We start from the raw sequence: 18,612 nt of genomic DNA, 5'->3' as shown, positions 1-18,612 counted from the left end.
CTGATTAAAGGCATCGGCAGAATTGGTGTCTCCGATTCATGAGAAATAACTTCAGGTAACATTTAGGCTTGCTAATGGTCGTGCCCCAACAGGGCCGTTACTAGCTGAGGGAGTCGGGGGTAAAAATCATGTCTGGGGTACAGAGACCCACTTTGAAATTTCGACTTGAAGTAGGAGGATTGTAATTCCACCCTCGGAGAGCTGGAGTGGGACTCCCCCTCAGCAGTGGTAATTACTATCATTTACTGCAACGCTAATGCACGCCAGCCACCATCCTGGCAGGTTTACATATGACATCGGAGTTAATTCTTTCATTTAACCTCATTTCATGATGCCACGCCTCCTCCCCCATAATGGAGTGTATGGGAAAAAATAACCTGGTGATCCATAAAGATAATTTGTGACCAGGCTTTGCTCTCTGCTTGCACATACTCAAGGCACTCCCAGCCTGGCGTGGTCGTGTTTGAAACCTTTTCATCCGTGAGCTCGCTGAAGGTAGGGGGCTGGCAGTAAAGAACCCAGTGCCTGTCCATGAAGGAGGCCCCGTAGCTGGATGCAGAAGGACTGAACGACCCAGGAAATGACCCAGAGGGATTACTCCAGACACCGCATGGATGGACAGAGAATTGGGGGATGGATTTTCAGGCCCTTAGAACTTAAATGTCCCTCAAATACGACTTTCTCTTCTTAAACATCAGTCCAATTGACACCTACGAATCCTTTCTGAGAGTAACAGGAGCCCCCAGTGGGTGAGGGATCTGTCCCAGATCACAGCCTAACTGGGACCGGCCCCTCGCACCGGTAATGTGTCACCATCAACAGGCGACACTTGAAATAGCCAAGGCAAAATCTGGCCGTGTTTCCATCCGCTTCCTAGCAGGCAGTCCTGGGAAAGAAGAAAAGTCTACACGGAGGAGGATTCTCCCTCCTTGGGACACTTTTAAACAAAGTTAAAAGCAAATGAACACCACGCTGCTTCTAGAATGTGGGCCGGATGACTGTCATTTCATTTGCCTCAGAGTTGGAGTGAAAAATCACGCCTTGCCGAGCTCCCAGTTCTCTGGGTAGATAAGCTGCCTTCTGAGAGATTCAGGATGCACTGCTCTGTGTGATATTAAACTCATCACTTTCAGCTTTGGAGGCAGAATACACAATGATTCAACAGGAGCCCTATAAAAGTCATCGTGGCAATTTTATTTTCTTCAATTGTCTGTCTTTTCCTCTGAGCTTTTGACGAGCTGCAGAGGAAAGAAGGTGGTAGAGAGACGACTTAGGAAATGTGTAAGGAAAAACCGCAATTTATATCTCTGCATGTGGGAGCTGAAGCGGAACCAGGAAACCAGTTTCTCAGACCTCTTCCCAGACTGGCTGGGCCTGGGGAGGTGGCCTGCTTACGGCCAGCCCACAGGTTAGTGAAGGAGCGAGAAGTAGAGCCTGGCAGCTCTGAAAACTGCTCCGGAGTGGCTCCCACTGCCCCGTCCTAACGTCTGGCGCCTAAGGTGATTCTACGTAAAATAGCCAGAAAGTGAATTATATTGATTGATTTACATGGTTCAAAAATCAAAAAGATATGAAAGAATTTACAGTGAAAAATCTCCCTTCCACCCGTGTCCTCCAGGCACCAGGCTCACTCTCCAAGGGCAACTCAGGTTATCAGTTTCTCATACATCCTTCCAGAGATGGTTCACACACAAACAAGCAAATATTCCTCCTCTGATCCATTTCACTCCAACACACACACACACACAAAGGTACCACACTCAAAACACATCATTTGGATCAGCATTTTTCCTCGTAACGTATCTTAGAGTTAATTCTTCCTCAATACGTAAAGAGCTACCTCATTTTTCTTTAGCAGCCATATCTAAATTATCTAACCAGTCCTGTTCCAAACACCATTTCACATACATACAATTTTACATAGAAGTTGAATTTCTGGGTTCTATGTGCATTTGCAATTCTGATCGACATGGAGGCACTGACCTTCAGTTCACACTCCTAGCAACGCAAAAATGTCAAACAGCGTCTCTTTCCTGATTACCTTGAAAACATGGGTGTAACCAAACTTTTTAGGGCCACACCCATGGCATAGGGAGGTTCCCAGGCCAGGGGTCCAATCGCAGCTGTAACCACAGGCCTACACCACAGCCACAGCAGCGCCAGAACTGAGCCATGTCTACGACCTACACCACAGCTCACGGCAACACCGGATCCTTAACCCACTGAGCAAGGCCAGGGATTGAACCTGCAACCTTGTGGCTCCAAGTCGGTTTCATTTCCGCTGAGCAACTACAGGAACTTCCAAACTTTTTGATATTTGCCAATTTGATTGTTGAAAAATGATAGCTAGTTTTAATCAGACTTTCTCTCAGTATAATTATCTTTTGTTACGTGGTTATTTTTGTCACATGTTTAAGAATGATTTGCATTTTCTTTTCTATGAATTGTCTGTTCATTTCCTTTGCCCATTTAAAAAACTGGGCTTTGGGGGCTTTATTCATTATTGATGAGGAATTAGCCTTTAGTGTAGTATAAAAATATTGTTGCTCAGTTTGTCATTTGTCTTTTGACTTTTCATCTTCTAGTACTTTTTTCGATGCAGAAATTTTATAATGCTAATTTTTTAGACAGATTTATCAATCTTTCCTTTTGTGGTTTCTGGGTTGAATTCTTCACCATTTTTTTGGTATTATGTCTATGGTTTCATTTCTTATATTTAAATATTTCATTTCAATTTTAATTTACATGGATGTAGGGTGTGAGGTAAGGATTAAACTTTATTGTCCTACACCATTTATCAAACTGCATCTTTTCCCCACTGACTCAAAAAGCCATCTTACCATATAAATTTTTTGTATGTATATGGGTTGATTGTTGGACTTTGTGTTCTGCTCTAATCATTTGTCTATTCATGTGTTAGTACTACACAATTTAAATTATATTAACTTTTTAATGTATTTTAATATTTGGAGGGCTAGTATTACCTCATTATGCTTCTCTTCCCAAATTTTCCTATATTTTCTTACATATTTTTCTATACAATCTTTGTAATTAGCTTCTTTAGTTTTCCTTGTTCCCTCAAGTCCTGTCGATATTCTCAGCATTTATAATATAATCCTTTTAGATTTTCATATCCATGTAGGAAAAATGGACTGTTATGATTTTGAGCCTTCCAATCTAAGAATGTGTTTTGAATTTCCATTTTTCAGTTTTCTTTTGGGTATAATGGGAAGTTTAATACAAGGGTTTTTTTTTTCTTTATATAGACACTGAATATTTATTTTTGATGCCAAGACAGTTTATAGTTTTAGTTGTTGTTGTAAACATGATTTCTTCTATTAACTCTTTTTTTTTTTTTGGTCTTTTTAGGGCCCACCTGCAACATAAGGAAGTTTGCAGGCTAGGGGTCAAATCAGAGCACCAGCTGCTGGCCTACACCACAGCAACATGGGATCTGAGCCACATCTGTGACCTACACCACAGTTCATGGCAACGTGGGATCCTTAACCCACTGAGTGAGGCCAGGGAGCAAACCTGCATCCTCATGGATACTAGTTGGGTTTGTTACCACTGAGCCACAATGGAAGCTCCTCTATTAACTTTTTTTTTTTTTTTTTTTTTGCCATTTCTTGGGCCGCTCCTGCGGCATATGGAGGTCCCCAGGCTAGGGGTCTAATCAGAGTTGCAGCCACCGGTCTACGCCAGAGCCACTGCAACGTGGGATCCGAGTCGAGTCTGCAACCTACGCCACAGCTCCCGGCAATACCGGATCCTTAACCCACTGAGCAAGGCCAGGGACCGAACCCACAATCTCATGGTTCCTAGTGGGATTCATTAACCACTGAGCCACGATGGGAACTCCGCTATTAACTCTTCTAACTGGTGGTTTTTTATAAATATAAAGGCTCTTATTTTCAACACATTAAATTTGTATACAGACACCTCACTAATTCTATTATTTCCCATAATAATTTCTCATTTTATTGTTTAAATTTTCATTTGCTCACTTATTCAACAAATGACCACTGAGTACCTACTATGTGACAGATAGTGTTCTAGGCACTGGGACTATGCAATGAACACAAGAGAAACTCCTGATCTCAAAGAGTTTACAGTCTATAGGAGAGAAAGAAAGTCAATGAATAAATATATACAATATGTCAGGAAGCATTAATGCCATGGAGACAAAGCATAGTAAAGGAATAGAAAGTAATAAAGTCTCTAGAAAAATAGACTCGAATGTAATAGGAGAGTTAGTCTTGAGGATATCAGGTAGAAGAGTTTCCCATAAGAAGGAGAAGTAATGCACTTAGCATGTTTGAGGAGCAACAGGAGGTAAGGAAGCCTGAGCTGGGGACAGGGTTTTCCCGGTTTGTAATTTTATCACCTATACATAGTAATTTTATCTCTTCTTTTTCAGTTTTTCTGCCTCTAATTTCTTTTTTGTGTCTAATTGCATTGGCTTGTATCTCCAAAACAGTGTTATAGGATTAGTTAGTTTCCAAGATCCTTTCCCACTCTGAGAGTTTAGATTCTAACGAGAAGAAAAAGGTCTAGGAAATTTACCTGCACGGGGTCTGAGTTTGAAGTCTTAGTTCTTCTTTATTACACAGATTCAGCAGTTTGCTGGAAATGCCAAAGATCAGAAATACTAATTCCATCACCATCCTGATTATGTCTTGTGCCTAGACTGGCTTTATGGACTTGTGTTGGTCCATTAGAATGGAGCAGGAAAGGCAGAGGCACAATTTCTGACTCTGGTTTTAATATTAACATAATCTGTGAGCATAAGTAGCAGATCTTCCCTGTGCCTCCGTTTTTACATCTTTAAAACTGGTGGTTGGGGAGTTCCCACTGTGGCTCAGCAGTAATGAACTCGACTAGTATCCATGAGGGTGCAGGTTTGCTCCCTGGCCTCACTCAGTGGGTTAAGGATCTGATGTTGCCATGAGCAGTGACTTAGGTCGCAGACACAGCTCGGATCTGTCATTGCTATGACTGTGGCATAGGCTGGAAGCTGCAGCCCTGATTCAACCCCTAGGCTTGGAACTTCCAAATGCTGCAGGTGCAGCCCTAAAAAACAAAACAAACAAACAAACGAAAAACCAAAACAAAAGAGTGGTTGTTGGAAGAGAGAGAGGAGATACAACTTTCTTAAACTTTTCACGATTTCTTCATGCTCAGCTAAAATAAATCCCCCCTTATTTTCCAAATGGCTTCTTGCCTGGACCCTGATGTTGGCTTGTTACTGTATCCCTAATCTGGCTGAAAAGTATGTCTGCCTTCTATGGGCATCTTGAGGACAGGGATAATATCTGATCCAAGTTTCATCATCTCTTTCTTGTTCTCCTACAATAGCCTCTGACCTGGTTTCCTTGCTGCTTCAGAGTGACCTTTTAAAATGCAAACAAATCATGTCACTTCTCTAGTTGAAACTGCTCTCCCCTTCCTATTGCTCACAGGATAGAATCCAACCCCTTAATATATTTGAAAAGGCCCTGCATGATCTGGTCCCTGTGCCCTGTCTAGTCTCAGCCCTGGCTGCTTCTGGTCTACCCTACACTCCAGCTCTGTGGAGCTGCCTGGAGTATTTAGGACTCTATGCTTGTGACTTTTGTCTCCACATTTACAAACAACGAATATCTCTTCTGCCTGGAATACATTTTCTCTTTATCTGGCTAACTCTGCTACAACCTTACAACTTAAGGCAGAAACCAAGGAGATGCTCACCAATTTCATCTTCTTTTCTTGGACCATGGAAGACAGCTCCCAGTTTCCCTTGATATTTGGCTAAGATCAAATGGGATGTGGGCAGTGGGAACAAGTGCTATTTCCAGGCCTGGCCATTAAACCTGCTCACAATCACCCATATTCTTGCTCTTGTGCCTGGAAGCTACATATAAAAATAATGGTATCATAAGACGGAAAAAGGTGAGTTCCCTGAATCAACACTGGAAGGAAAATGACCTGCATCAGACTGGGATGAACTTTTATTGTATTAAGCTACTGAGAATTGGGGATTGCTTGTTACAGCATCTAATATTAGTCATCTGACTGGAACAAAATTTTAATTCAACTAGCATTTTTTTTAATCCCTCAGGGATGAATTAACAGCCTCCTCTGGGCTCCCATAAATCAAGGTACATATCTCCTGACATTTACCACATGGCATAATGATGTTTTGTTTATTTCTATCTCCCATTAAAGTGTGACCTCTTTCAGGGCAGGGACCATACATTTTTGATTTTTTTTTAAATCCATAGGACCAGAGCAAGGCCTGGTATATTGTAGGTTATCATTAGAGGTTTAGTAAGGGGATGCGTATAAAATAAATCAATGGAAGAATAAGTGAATTAAATGAATGAATAGCTGCATCTGAACTTTTGTCCAGTTGTCAAACAAGGTCCTTTTCTGTAGCCTTGTCAGAGCAAGGGGTGTGCTGCTAATGCAGGGCCCTTAATTACAATTCGGGATTGAGAATAGAATTGGGGGGGGGCGGGAACAGGGGGACAGCATCTCTGTCCTTTCCTTCCAAACTTAAGAACCTTAATTAAAACCAAATGATGAAGGGCTGTCCCCTTGCCAGCAGCCAACAGCTCATTCTGCAAACAGGGGCCTAAAAGTAAATTAAAATCAGTGACAATAAAATTAAAACTACCTTAGGGCATATTTGGAACATAATTTAGTGTGGAGTTTGCCTCCTCCTAGACACCAGGGAGGAAAGGGGTTGATTTTTTTTTCTTTTTTCCCCTACATTCTGAGCTGCTTCCCTGCTTCCCCTCAGTTGGCACACGCCAAAGCCTCGGCTTCACGCTGTGATGAGGTGCTGGCTCCTCTACACTAGGGCCACACTTCGGGGCTCATCACATCTTCATTCCCACGTGAAGGGAGACCTGACCCAGGAAGGGCAGAGGGATCTATCTCAGTTTGGAGATGAGAGAGAAACTGCATCTTAGGTGGAGATGAGGACAAGTTGAGGAGGTGAGCGGCTTTCCTGTTCCCTTCATATGGAGGAGGGAGCCAAAGCTCAGAGAGGTTAAGTAACTTGAGTGAGGCAGCAGGAAGAGTCAGAGACTCCAACCAGTCTCTGCTACGGGCCCATGCTGGCATCCTGCACCATCCAGCAAGGTAACTGCCCTCACCATTGGAAGGAAGCCCTGGGCAGTTCCCCGACTTCCACCTGGGGGGCTGGGACCTATCAGGCTTCGACTCTCAAAAAGGTGGGAGGTGGGAAGAGCCAGAAGGGTTATAGAACTTCCAGACAACTCTCCTGCTCAGATGTGCCCATGACAGCTGTTTCCTCATGGACCTCAGGCAAAAAAAACCCCCAAATCCATTCTTTTTATTATCAACTAAAATATCTGCCTGCCTGTTTTTTAAAATTTAAACTAGATATTTATGGAAGTCAGGGTACATGTTCTAAAGCAGAAAGGAGAAACTTCCAGAAAAATAGAGAATTCTTTCTTTAAAAACAACCAAGCAACTCAAAGAAACAAAACAACATCCTTTATCTCACAGTCTGGATCGCTGAAGTGGCCCCGTGAAGGCTTCCCCCTCATTCTCTGTATGGCTGGACTGAAATTCTTGCCACAAAAATCCTGTGATGAATCAATGGGAACAAACAGGAACCACCACAAAGGAAACCTAGGCAGCCAGCCTTGAGCACAGGGGCTAGGCCAGGCCCTTGCCTCAGCACCTTTCCTCCTTGCTCTCAAGCCCACAGACCACCTGCAGCTTCCCAAGCATGGGGAGGCTCTCCTACTCTGGGTCTGCTGGAGATGGGAGGGCTGCCCACCTCCCCTCCTGGTAATTTCTTTCTCATCTCTCATCATCAGCCCAATTGGTCCCAGTATGAGAAGATTCCTTCACTTTCCCAGGGAGAGCAGCTCTGTTCTCCGGACTCTCTCCTGCTAAGGTGTTTATCATCCAATGGATTCATCCATTCGTTCATTGGACAAATGTTTACTGTGAACCTACTATGTTCCAAGACCTGGTGGTGAGCAAGACAGATGAGGTTCTTGTCTTTGAGGAGCTGCATTCAGCTGGAGAGGACACACCATGAACAGCAACAGAGCCAGGTGATGGCAGATTGTGCCAGGAATGCATAGGGTGAGCCACAAGATGGTGCCTGGGTGTGATCAGGAAAGGCTTCTGATATGTAAGCTGAGTCTTGAAGGATGACAAGAATGAGCCATTTAATGAGGCAGGCAAGAGAATTCTGAGTAAACAAAGGCCCTGAAGCAAAAACGAGTGTTGCATTTTCAAAGACCAAAGGGAAGGCCAGTGGCTGGATCACATGAGCACTGGAGGGGAGCCTGGAGAGGTTTATAGCATCCAGCCCATACATGGCCTTGCAGGAGTGTACCCTATGCATGATGGAAGCCATCACAATAGGGGAATGCTCTAAAAGGATCTTCTTATTGTATAAATGATAGTTTTTCATGAGGCATGAGTGGAAGCCAATGAACTGGTCTCCTAAGAGATCATAGTAGCTTGAATTGGGGTGCTGACAGTGGAGACAAAAAGAGCGGGACATATTTCATAAATGTTTTGGCCACACCTCCATAGGACCTGCACACGGGTTATATGCAAGAAGAATCAAAGATGGATCAAGACTTGAGCAACTGAGCAGAGAGTGGTGCCGTAAAGAGAGATGGAGGAGACCAGTTGGAAGAGAGGTGAGGAAATTGGGATTTCTGACATGAATCTCCATTGGGAATGACTATCAGGTACCAAACTGGAAGTGTCAGCTAAGCAGTTCATTCTATGGAAATTGAGTCCTGGGGAAAAGATTGGACCAGAGATGTAAAGGTGTTCTCATCAGTGTGGAGGCGCTACTCACCATCCCTGGGAGAGGGTGTAGATCAAGAAGAGGTCCCAGGGGACTTCTTGCCCTGGTGCAGGGGATTAAGGATCCGACCACAGCAGCTTGGGTCACTGGGGAGGCACAGGTTTGATCCCTGGCCCAGCGCAGTGAGTTAAAGAATCCAGTATTGCTGTGACCTAGGCTCGGATTCAATCCCTGGCACAGGAAACTGCCATATGCCACAGGTGTGGCCAAAAAACAAAACAAAACAAAAACAAAAAGAAGGGGTCCCAAGATGGAGCCTGAGAGTGGCTAAGGTTGAGAGTCTGGCTAAAGGAATGACCAGAGAAGTAGGAGGAAACAGGACAGCGTGGTTTGATGAAAACCAAAAGAAAATAAAAGAAGAAAGGTTTTAAGAAGAAGGGTGTGGTCTGTGAACCCTATAAAGGCTAAGGCCACTCCTGGGTCACCTCTGCATCCCCAGGGTGAATTATAGGGAGGATGATAATAACAGCGTGGCACTTACTGCATGCCAGGCACTCATGAACTCTCCCACAACCCTATCTGATGGAAACACCATTTACAGAGAGGGAAATGGAGGGATAGAGAGGTTAAGCGATTTGCAAGGGAACCCTCAGGCCCCATAACTGGTAACTGGCAGAACCCAAACAGCCTGGCTCTGCCATCCATGCTCTGAACTGTGACCCCACCATCGAAAGCTGGTGACATGTAACACGTCCTTCCTATGGGTAGTCTTGTATACCAATCCCATGCAGTTTAAGTCCTACGGCCAATGAGGCAGAGCACGCGCAGCTGGCAGAGCTGAAATTCATACCCCAGGTCTTTCTGGTCGGAGGCCAAGTCCTCCATCTCTTAGCCACCCAGAACACCCGGCCTCTGCATCTGTGCCTCTTGGGCTTCAGCAGAACAAACTTCAGGACCAAGGAAATTTGTGAGCGTATTGATGAGATGTGGGGAGAAAGCATCAGCAGCAACAAGATGAAGAGGGAGAGTATTTTTCTACTTCCAGTCTGTGCTCTACTTAAAAGTGAAGAGGAAGTTGTGCAGGAAGTGGAGGCATTTCTGCATCGCTTCCAAGGGTCCAGGAAAAGCCAGGCCCGGCCTGGCAGGAGGGAGCCTTCCTCTATCTGTTTCTATCCCCTCCTCCTCTGCCTAGAAAAAGGGGGTGAGAACAGAGACTCGGCACAAGAGGTCTTGGTTCATAGCAGACCTTCCCAGAGCGAAAGAAGAGCAGCTGGCCTGTGTCTCCAGCTCCCTACGGCAGTGACTGGTGCCCCTCCTGTTGATTGTGACAATGATAATGATGACGGACAGGGGACAGTTACGGGAGTGGTGGGGCTTGGGGGTCGGGCAGACTTGGTTTCAAGTGTCAGCTTAGCCATGGGCAAGCTTTATGACTTGAACCTCAGTTTCCTCATCTGAAAAATGGGGATAATAATCCAAACCTCACAGAGCTGTCGGGAAGTTGAGGCGAGAGGCTTCGCACCTAGTGAAATGCCTGGCAGCTTATACCCCCTCGATGCATTCTTTTTCAATCACACAGTGATACTATGTTCAGGTGCTATGCTTGGTACCAGGGATATGGGTCCCTTTGAGCTCAAAACCTTACAGGGAAGATGGACATTTTAATTACTTAATTTACTTATTTTGTCTTTTGTCTTTTTAGGGCCGCACTCACGGCATATGGAGGTTCCCAAGCTAGGGGTCCACAGCAACGCCAGATCCAAGCCGCATCTGCAACCTACACCTACATCACAGCTCACGGCAATGGCGGATCCTTAACCCACTGAGCGAGGCCAGGGATCAAACCCGCAACCTCATGGTTCCTGGTCGGATTTGTTTCCATTGCACCCTGACAGGAAATCCCAGATGGACATTTTTAAAGTTTTTGTGTGTACTATGGAAGATTTGAAGAGAGGTGCAGGGGCCATAGGAGCACAGTATTGAGAGGGGCTTGGGAACACAGCATACATAAATGTAAGTATCTTCTTTGTTCAGTAGGACATCTATTGACAATAACCATCTTCTTGCCCATTTGCAGAGTTTATAAACCATTTTCATTCCAATGAGCTCCTTTGATTCTCTCCACGAGCCGCTGAAGTAAATAGGAACATGACCTTAGCTTCTTAGCAGAAGCTCAGAGACTGACTTGTCAAGATCTCACAGCAGGGGAGCATCTGCACTGGGCTTCTAACTAACATGACACTGCCTCCAAAGCCTCTGCCTGATTCTCACCCCTGGGGGTCACCCCAGGTTCTCACTCCTGCATCTGGAGTGGACGCAGATAAAAGTGGAAAAGCCAGAACGTCCCACAGAAAGCCCCAGTCTGAGCAGGAAGAGGAGACGAATGAAGAAAAGGACTGAGATGCAATATTTAAGCCTGTGAGAGCCTAGGGACATTTTAATTTCATAATTAAAAGTTAATGTTGCTTCGTTATAAATCAAAGGCTGATGAAACTAGGGCACCCCAGGAACATATTAAGAGCTCAATAAATATGTGTGGTCTGAATGCTTGGCGACACCTCCTACAGGAGCTTGTTAGCTGATCCAGAGAGGTAATAACGCAGGTCTAACCGCCGAGCTGGGGCTACGGGAAATGTTAGTTCTTTTCTTCCCAGGAAGCGCTTCTTGGCTCGGCAAACCTGATCTGTGACTCTGGAGAAGTCTCTCTCCTCACTTCAATTTCCCCGTTTAGAGAGTGGATTTGGCGACTTCCCAGGGCCCGCTATGACCTGAGAGTCTTCTATTTTTCAACCATCTCATCTTCCTGCTTTGCCCTGACATTTTTTTTTTCCACTTTTTAGGGCCACACTCACAACAGACACATGGAAGTTCCCAGGCTGGGGGTTGAATCAGAGCTACAGCTGCCGGCTTATGCCACAGCCACAGCAATGCAGGATCTGAGCTGCATCTGCGACCTACACCACAGCTCACGGCAGCGCCAGATCCTTAACCCACTGAGCGAGGCCAGGGATCGAACCCTGTCTTCATGGATACTAGTTGGGTTCATTACCGCTGAGCCACAACGAGAACTCCCTGCTTCGTTTGTTCATTTCCTTCCACAGCCTCTGAGGACAGATTCCGCCAGCCTCTCCCACCTTATCTCTTTTAAAACCTGAGCACACAGTCCTCCCCCTTGGCCCTGTGGGGAGAGAGATGCTGCAAGACGGCTGCTCAAGCCCTGTCCCCATGTTAACGCAGTCTTCCCATTCAGCAAACAGTGCTGCTTTTCAACGAAGTGTTTGAGGGTGCCAACATTCATGCTGAATTGATGCCTTTCATCCTGGAGGATGATAAATTGGTTCCTACCTGATTTTTCGATGGGGGAGAAGTGAGGTGTGTGCAGGGGTCCCATGTCTGTCTCTTGGCTCTTTCTTCCCCTCCCACCTCCCTCTCTCTCATCCTGCCCCTCTCTCTTCTCTGTCTTCATTCCTTCTCTCCTCCTTTCCCTGTCCCCCACCAGGTTCTCTCTCTTCACCGTGTGGTGGGAGAAGACAGACAAGGAATAAATGTACATAAGCCTTCCAGGGCTCTGGGAGGTGTGTGTGACGGTGGGGTGAAGTCACAGCTGAAGGAACCATGGATTTACTGGCTGGTCGGGAGCAGCGGTGGACGAGGTGACGGCTGAGCAAGGTGTTCAAAGACCAGAAGGTGCTCAGCAAGCGGGGGAGAAGGTAAGGAGCCGCTCGCGGAGAGAAAGGCATTCTAGGCAGAGGGAAGTGTGTGGGCAAAAATCCGAAGACCCAAGCTCACCCAGCCCCTTCAGGGAACCATAGGTGTTTGGCACAATTGAAGGGTGTGGGGTGGAGGGGCAGTGAGGCGAGGAAAGAGCCTGGAGAGGCGTTGAGGGGCCCATTCCTGAAGGCTGTGTAAGCCACTAAGGAGTCAGGGCTTGTCCTGAAAACAGAGAGCGAGAGCAGTGTTTTATGGAAGTACAAGAAGATCATGTGTGCCTTTTGGAAAGACTCTTCTGGAGGCTGAGATGAGGAAGAATTGGAGGTTATAAGGCTCCAAGGCATAGAATGGTAAGGACATTTTTGTCACAGTCCAAGTGAAAACTCCTTGAAAGAAGATAAGACTATGAATTAAAGCAGGGTAGTGACGATGAGAAGATGGGTACAGACATGAGGTCTGTTATAAGGTAGGACTGACAGTGCTGGTTATGGGACTTAACTTTGGACTGATTCCCAGGTTTCTAGCTTGAGTGGCTAGGTGGGTGATGGGGAAACCATTCACTGAGATTGGGGGAGTCACCATTTTACAAGTTTGAGTTGAAGGTCTGCTTCCTGGGTGCTTGTCCCCAGTTAGAGTGAGATGCTGTTAGATGGTCTATGGTCTTAGATGATGACATCTTGATACAAACAAATTGGTTTTTCCTAAACACAGCTATTTGGTGTTTGCATGTTTCCCATGCAATCATGTGTTTCCTATAAAAACAGAACTTTTTATTCATACAGTTAAACACAAGCATTATTGCACATTTTTGGTAGGATATAATATCAGAACAGGAGTTTTAAAAAAATAAAAAATCCTCATACAAGTACTCAAACACCTGGGTGGGGCCCCTGCTGCAATGCAGATGGGATGAGGACAAGGATTTTCTCAAGCTGTGACTTGACTTCAGGCTCTCATTCCCTCCAAAGAGAAGAGAGAGATGTGGATGGACTCCTCACTCATCCAGGGGTAGCAAGGAGCGAGGGAGCTGTTGTGAGAGGTGAGCAAGGATGGGACAAGGTTCTCTCCATCTGAAGGGAAGTCCCAGGACAGTGCAGGCTCCTTCATCCAAGTCCACATCAAAACCATCACCAAAATCACATAGAATGAGCTTGTAGCTTCTCTGGCTCTTTGAATTGTCTGGAATTTTGCAACCCCCCCCCACCACTCCCCCTTTCCTTTGCCATATGAAATACTATCAACAACTTAGAAAACTTGTTCACAATCACTGCCTTATTCTCACCATACCCATTTCTACATTTTACTCTGCTCAAGATTATAGGACTAGGAAGTGGCAGAGGCAAAGATAAAATCTAGATCCTCTACACACAGTTCAAGTTCTTCCCACAAGGTCATTCTGCCTTGATTTTCTCATTCTGACCTGGTCTTGCGGGCACGCAGAGGGTGAATGAACAGCAGGCATGGAAGATGGTTCTTGTATATGAATATCAGTTCCTCAGTGACTTACCTCCATCCAACCTCACTCCCTACTGTCTGCTAACAGGTCTTTTACGCTCTCATCACGCCAAATCCATGGTTCCAGACCAGCTATGCTCTTCCATGCTGTCCAAAGCTTTGGTTGTGCTATTCGCTTGGCCAAGAAAGCCTTACTCTCACTGGCCATTCTCTAGGACACAAGACAAGCACCTCTTCCTCCATAAAGGCTTCCTTAACCCACCTGAGTATGGTTGGCCATGCCCCCCTTCATTTATATTTTCACTCAAACTTCCATTTCATTATCCTCATCACACCATTTCACTATCATTGCTGTGTGTATCTATCCCCCCACTGGACCAAGCGCTGGTCAAGACCCGAAAACTTTGTATCTCCAACACCTAGCATGATGCCTGGCATGTAGCAAATGCTGAGGAAATCCTTGCATCAACTTGTCCATTGAATAAATGGATGAGTTAATGATGGAGAATAAAAAAAAATCCCTGAGCAGAGATGATTTTTAACCTTGACCTTCTGTGAGAAATGCTGTGGAACACGGGGAGAGAAGGGCAGACACCAAAGGGAAACAACCAGTAAAATTCTTCCCCTTTCTCTCTGTGTTCTCCCCACCCCGCCTTTTTTCCCCTTCTTGCTATTGGAACAAAAATAAAAAGTACATCATAAGCAAAGCTGCATTTTCTTTTTATTGCCTCCAGGTTAATAACAGTAATGGTGCGAGAAGAAAATGAGGTGTTATGTAAAACCCTGCATTGCAGATTTTGCTGCTGATGTAAAGAACTCAATAAAGTGTAACACTTTAATCATAGAGATAAAAATCACACAGCAGCTTCCCACAGGCTCCAAGAGCCTTAAGACAAAATAGTTGTGGGGAAATGAGAGATGAGAGAAGAATATTATCAGGCATCAGAAAAGTTATGTTTGGGCTTTTGTGGGTTTTTTTTTTTTCCCCTCTTCGTTTCTAAAAAAATGGAACAAGATTTTTCTGTCTTCTTCCAAGATGTTTTCTCTGAATTTCTGTATTCTCTAGCGGAAATGCGCAGACTTCTGGGGGAAGATTTGCTCATTCTTTTTGTAAAAACTGATTTGTTTAGGGAGAACTGAATTCCTGCTTTTTAAGTGACTCTGTGGCCTTTAAGAAAACAGAAAAATGAAAGAAGGATTGCAATGGAGGTAAAACGGTTGGTGAGAGTAAAACCTCTGTTTTTATGATGGTCTTGAGATGCAGGAAATAGGTCATAGCAGGAGATGGGAGCTCCTGCAGCAACTCCAGCCAACCTTGGGAAAATCTCCGTCTTGACTCGGTCTCAGTTTCATCATCCTTCAAAGAAGGCCTGCACCAGGTTATCTCTAAGGTCATTCCAGCTCTGACACTTAGCAGTCTGTGAGGCTCTGGGCAGGGTCAGGGGGTTAGTTTATTTGTTTGTTGTTTGGGCCATGCCCATGGAGTGTGGCAGTTTCCTGGGCCAGATATCAAACTCTCCCCACAGCAGTGACCCAAGCCACGACAGTGACAGCATGGATCCTTAACCCACCACGCCACAAGGGAACTCCTCGGTTTCTGACCTTGGTTATAGTGGTTCTGGACTGTTGCAGCAGCCACCCAGCTGTCCTCTCTGTCTCCTTCCCTCCCTCACCACCAAAATCCACTCTCCACCCTGCAGCCAGAGTGATTCCTAACTATACATACAGCCTGGAGTCAGACTGGGGTAAGTGCCTGTAGGAAGACCCCCAGGCAGAAGCATGACCTAAGAGATTGTTGAAAAGCAAGGAAGCGGATCTAGACAGAATGAGCGAGGCGGAAGGTCACGGGAGAGGAGGCCAGAGAGGTGACAGGGCCAGATCAGGTGGGTCTCTTTCATACACGTAAGCACAGGCCACTGAAAGGGTTTCACTGCCCCAGGCACCACCCCTGAGGGAGTAGCAACGCAGCTGCTATTGGCAGACAGGAATCCCTGCTATAAGGAGCATAGGTCATGACAAGGGAGGGGCTTTGGAACTGGAGAGCTAGGCTCAAACCCTGAACTGGCTGCAGGACATTGAAGGAGTCACTCTGTTGTTCCAAGACTCAGTTTCCTTGTCAGCACACAGGAAGTGACAGAAGAGACCCTTCCTCTCACAGGACTGACGTGGGTTAGTGCATGTCCAAGTGCCTAAACTATAGCAGGTGTTCAGGATTTATTATTATTATTAGACTATTATTATGGATATCATTATATTATTATTTTAGGTGCCTTTAGAAACAAGAGCATAGTCTAGAGCTGCATTGTCTTATACAGCGGTCACTTGTAACTACTTAACATTTAAATTAATTATAACTAGTTAAAAAAACTCAGTTCCTCCGTTGTGCTAGCCACATTGTGAGAGTTAAAAGCCATGTGTGGCTGGCGGAGCACCACCACTGTCACAGAAAGTTGCACTGAGTGGCACCGTTCTGGTACCTTAGCAGCTGCAGGTTGTGCAGTGAAGTTTAAATCAGATCCATACACAGCTATACCTGCACAAACACATCTGCTTTCATACACGCAAGCACATACCCACATACGAACCCATGAAAACAGAGTGCTTAGGTTAGTGACAATATGTTTCATCACTAAGGAAAAATAAACCTGAGTCCTGACTCTGAGTCAATTCACACAAAACTGACAGCATGCGAAGTCGGGTCTTGTGCCAAACGTTTCACATCGGACATTATATCACTAAATCCTTACAACAATCCTGATAGGAAGGGCTATTCTCATCTTTTATTCTGACATTTGAGGCCCAGAGTGGTTGAGTAACTTGAAGTCATAGGCTTATAAGCAACAGAATAGGACTTGCTCTCTGCTATAGAATGCTGCCTCTTAAAGGATATTTCAGAGAAAAGGGGCTTATAGGGCAAAGTCACCACTAACTCTTTACAATCTTTGTTAAAAAAAAATGTGGCTGTCTGGAACTGCCTGGGGACTACCTGGCAGTCCTGTCTTCGTCACAGAGACTGTACAGTGCAATGAAACTGGCTGCTCGGGCCTTTCAGCCTAGCTTTCTTGATTTCTAGCATGTAGTACTGCCAGATCTGTGGGGGATCAGCTCACATTTTCAGGAAAGTGCTGGAGCCACATGAGTAGGGAAGGGGTGGAGAGAGTATTAAAACTGTAAAGAAAAATGGCACCTTCCAAGTCATCCCAAACTGGTCTTTACACAGTTTATTTTTCTTATTTTAAGGGCATGGCACTCAAAAATTATCTGGTGAAAGGTGGTCCATAGCATGAAGGGAATTGCAAGTGAGGGTCAATATGATTTGAATGGTTCTGAGCCTGTAACTGTCTGTGAGTGCAGAGAGAGAAAGAGGGGTGGATGGATGGATGGATGGATGGATGGATGGATGGCTAAATGCATGGGTGGATGGGTGGATGAATAAATGGATGGATGGAGGACAGAGGAACAGGTGGACAGACAACCTGACAGATAGGCAGTGAGTTAGAAACATAAAATAGTTTATATTATCTATCCTAGTTTTTTGTGTGTATTCGTCTCCTATACTCCAGCCCTCTAGAAGACTGGTCTTTTTCTGATTCATTATAAAGTCCCTCTCTTTACCAGATAGAAAGCAAGATACCTACCCTAGACTAGCTACTTAATGAGTATTTGCTCAAAACAAAACAAAACATAGCCTCTGAGAGAGTAGTAGCTAGATAACAATAATCCTTCACATTTGTGCAGTACTTTGTAATAGACAAAAAGATCTCACATCTAATCCCTAATCGAACCTTCTGCAGCTGACATTATAATCCTCATTTTATTGTGGAGGGAACCTGGTCTTGGAGTGGGAAAGCATCTTGTCAATGGTTATGTAGGGAGGCTGAGGGACCAGATAAATAAGACAGGCCAGAAGAGGTAGAGACGGGTAGCGAGGCAAATAACAGGCAAAGACAAGAGAGAGAAGCCCAAGACCTGAGTAAATGACGGAGACAAATGGAGATGGATGGACGGATGCTGAGAGAGCCTCCCATCTCTCCTCCTTCAATTCATCCTCTGCCACGGCTGCAGATAACTTATCGAAGCACGAGTCTGACCGCATCACTCCTCCACTTGATACACCCGCGTTGCTTCCCCAAAGACTTAGGATAATGTTCAACTATGAAATGCCTTCACCATCTGGCCCTACCCCTTTCTCTGTCTTATTACATCATCACTTTTCCATAGCTTTATTCATTCTAGTTCTAGCACCCTCTTTGACTCCCAAGAAAGTCGTGCCATTTGCACCACTCTGTTCTTACCACCTGATCCCTCCATCCCTAAAGCCTCTTTCCCCTGCTTGTGGATGCCTGGCCAGCTCCTGTTATCCTCTAAGGCTCCATATTAGCATTGCTTCCTTCACGAAGCCTTTCCCGACCACCCTCCCAGGCCGGGTTTATTTTCTGTCCTCCTAGATCCCCCTCTTCCTTTATTTTTATTTTTTAATTTTTTTGGGCCATGCCCATAGCATGCAGAAGTTCCCGGGCCGTGGATTGAATTCCAGCCACAGCAGTACCCCTAGGCCACTAGGGAACTCCCCATCCTCTTCTTTATTACAGGAGTCCCTAGAGTAGAAAGAACCCAAGCTCTGAAATGAAAGAGACCTGGGTGTCAATCCTGTT

General features: G+C 45.2%; 1 protein-coding gene across 2 annotated transcripts in view; it reads right to left on the bottom strand.

Moving 5' to 3' along the window:
- The window catches only part of AGBL4 (ATP/GTP binding protein like 4), a 1,262,788-nt gene that overhangs the window by 67,740 nt on the left and 1,176,436 nt on the right, over nucleotides 1–18,612 (bottom strand). The gene's annotated exons all lie outside the window — the stretch shown is intronic.

The sequence above is a fragment of the Sus scrofa genome, chromosome 6 (genome assembly GCF_000003025.6).
Source record: "Sus scrofa isolate TJ Tabasco breed Duroc chromosome 6, Sscrofa11.1, whole genome shotgun sequence".
Taxonomy (NCBI): Eukaryota; Metazoa; Chordata; class Mammalia; order Artiodactyla; family Suidae; genus Sus; species Sus scrofa.
The sequence above is the reverse complement of the archived record's forward strand: the minus strand, read 5'-3'. Positions and strand labels throughout refer to the sequence as shown.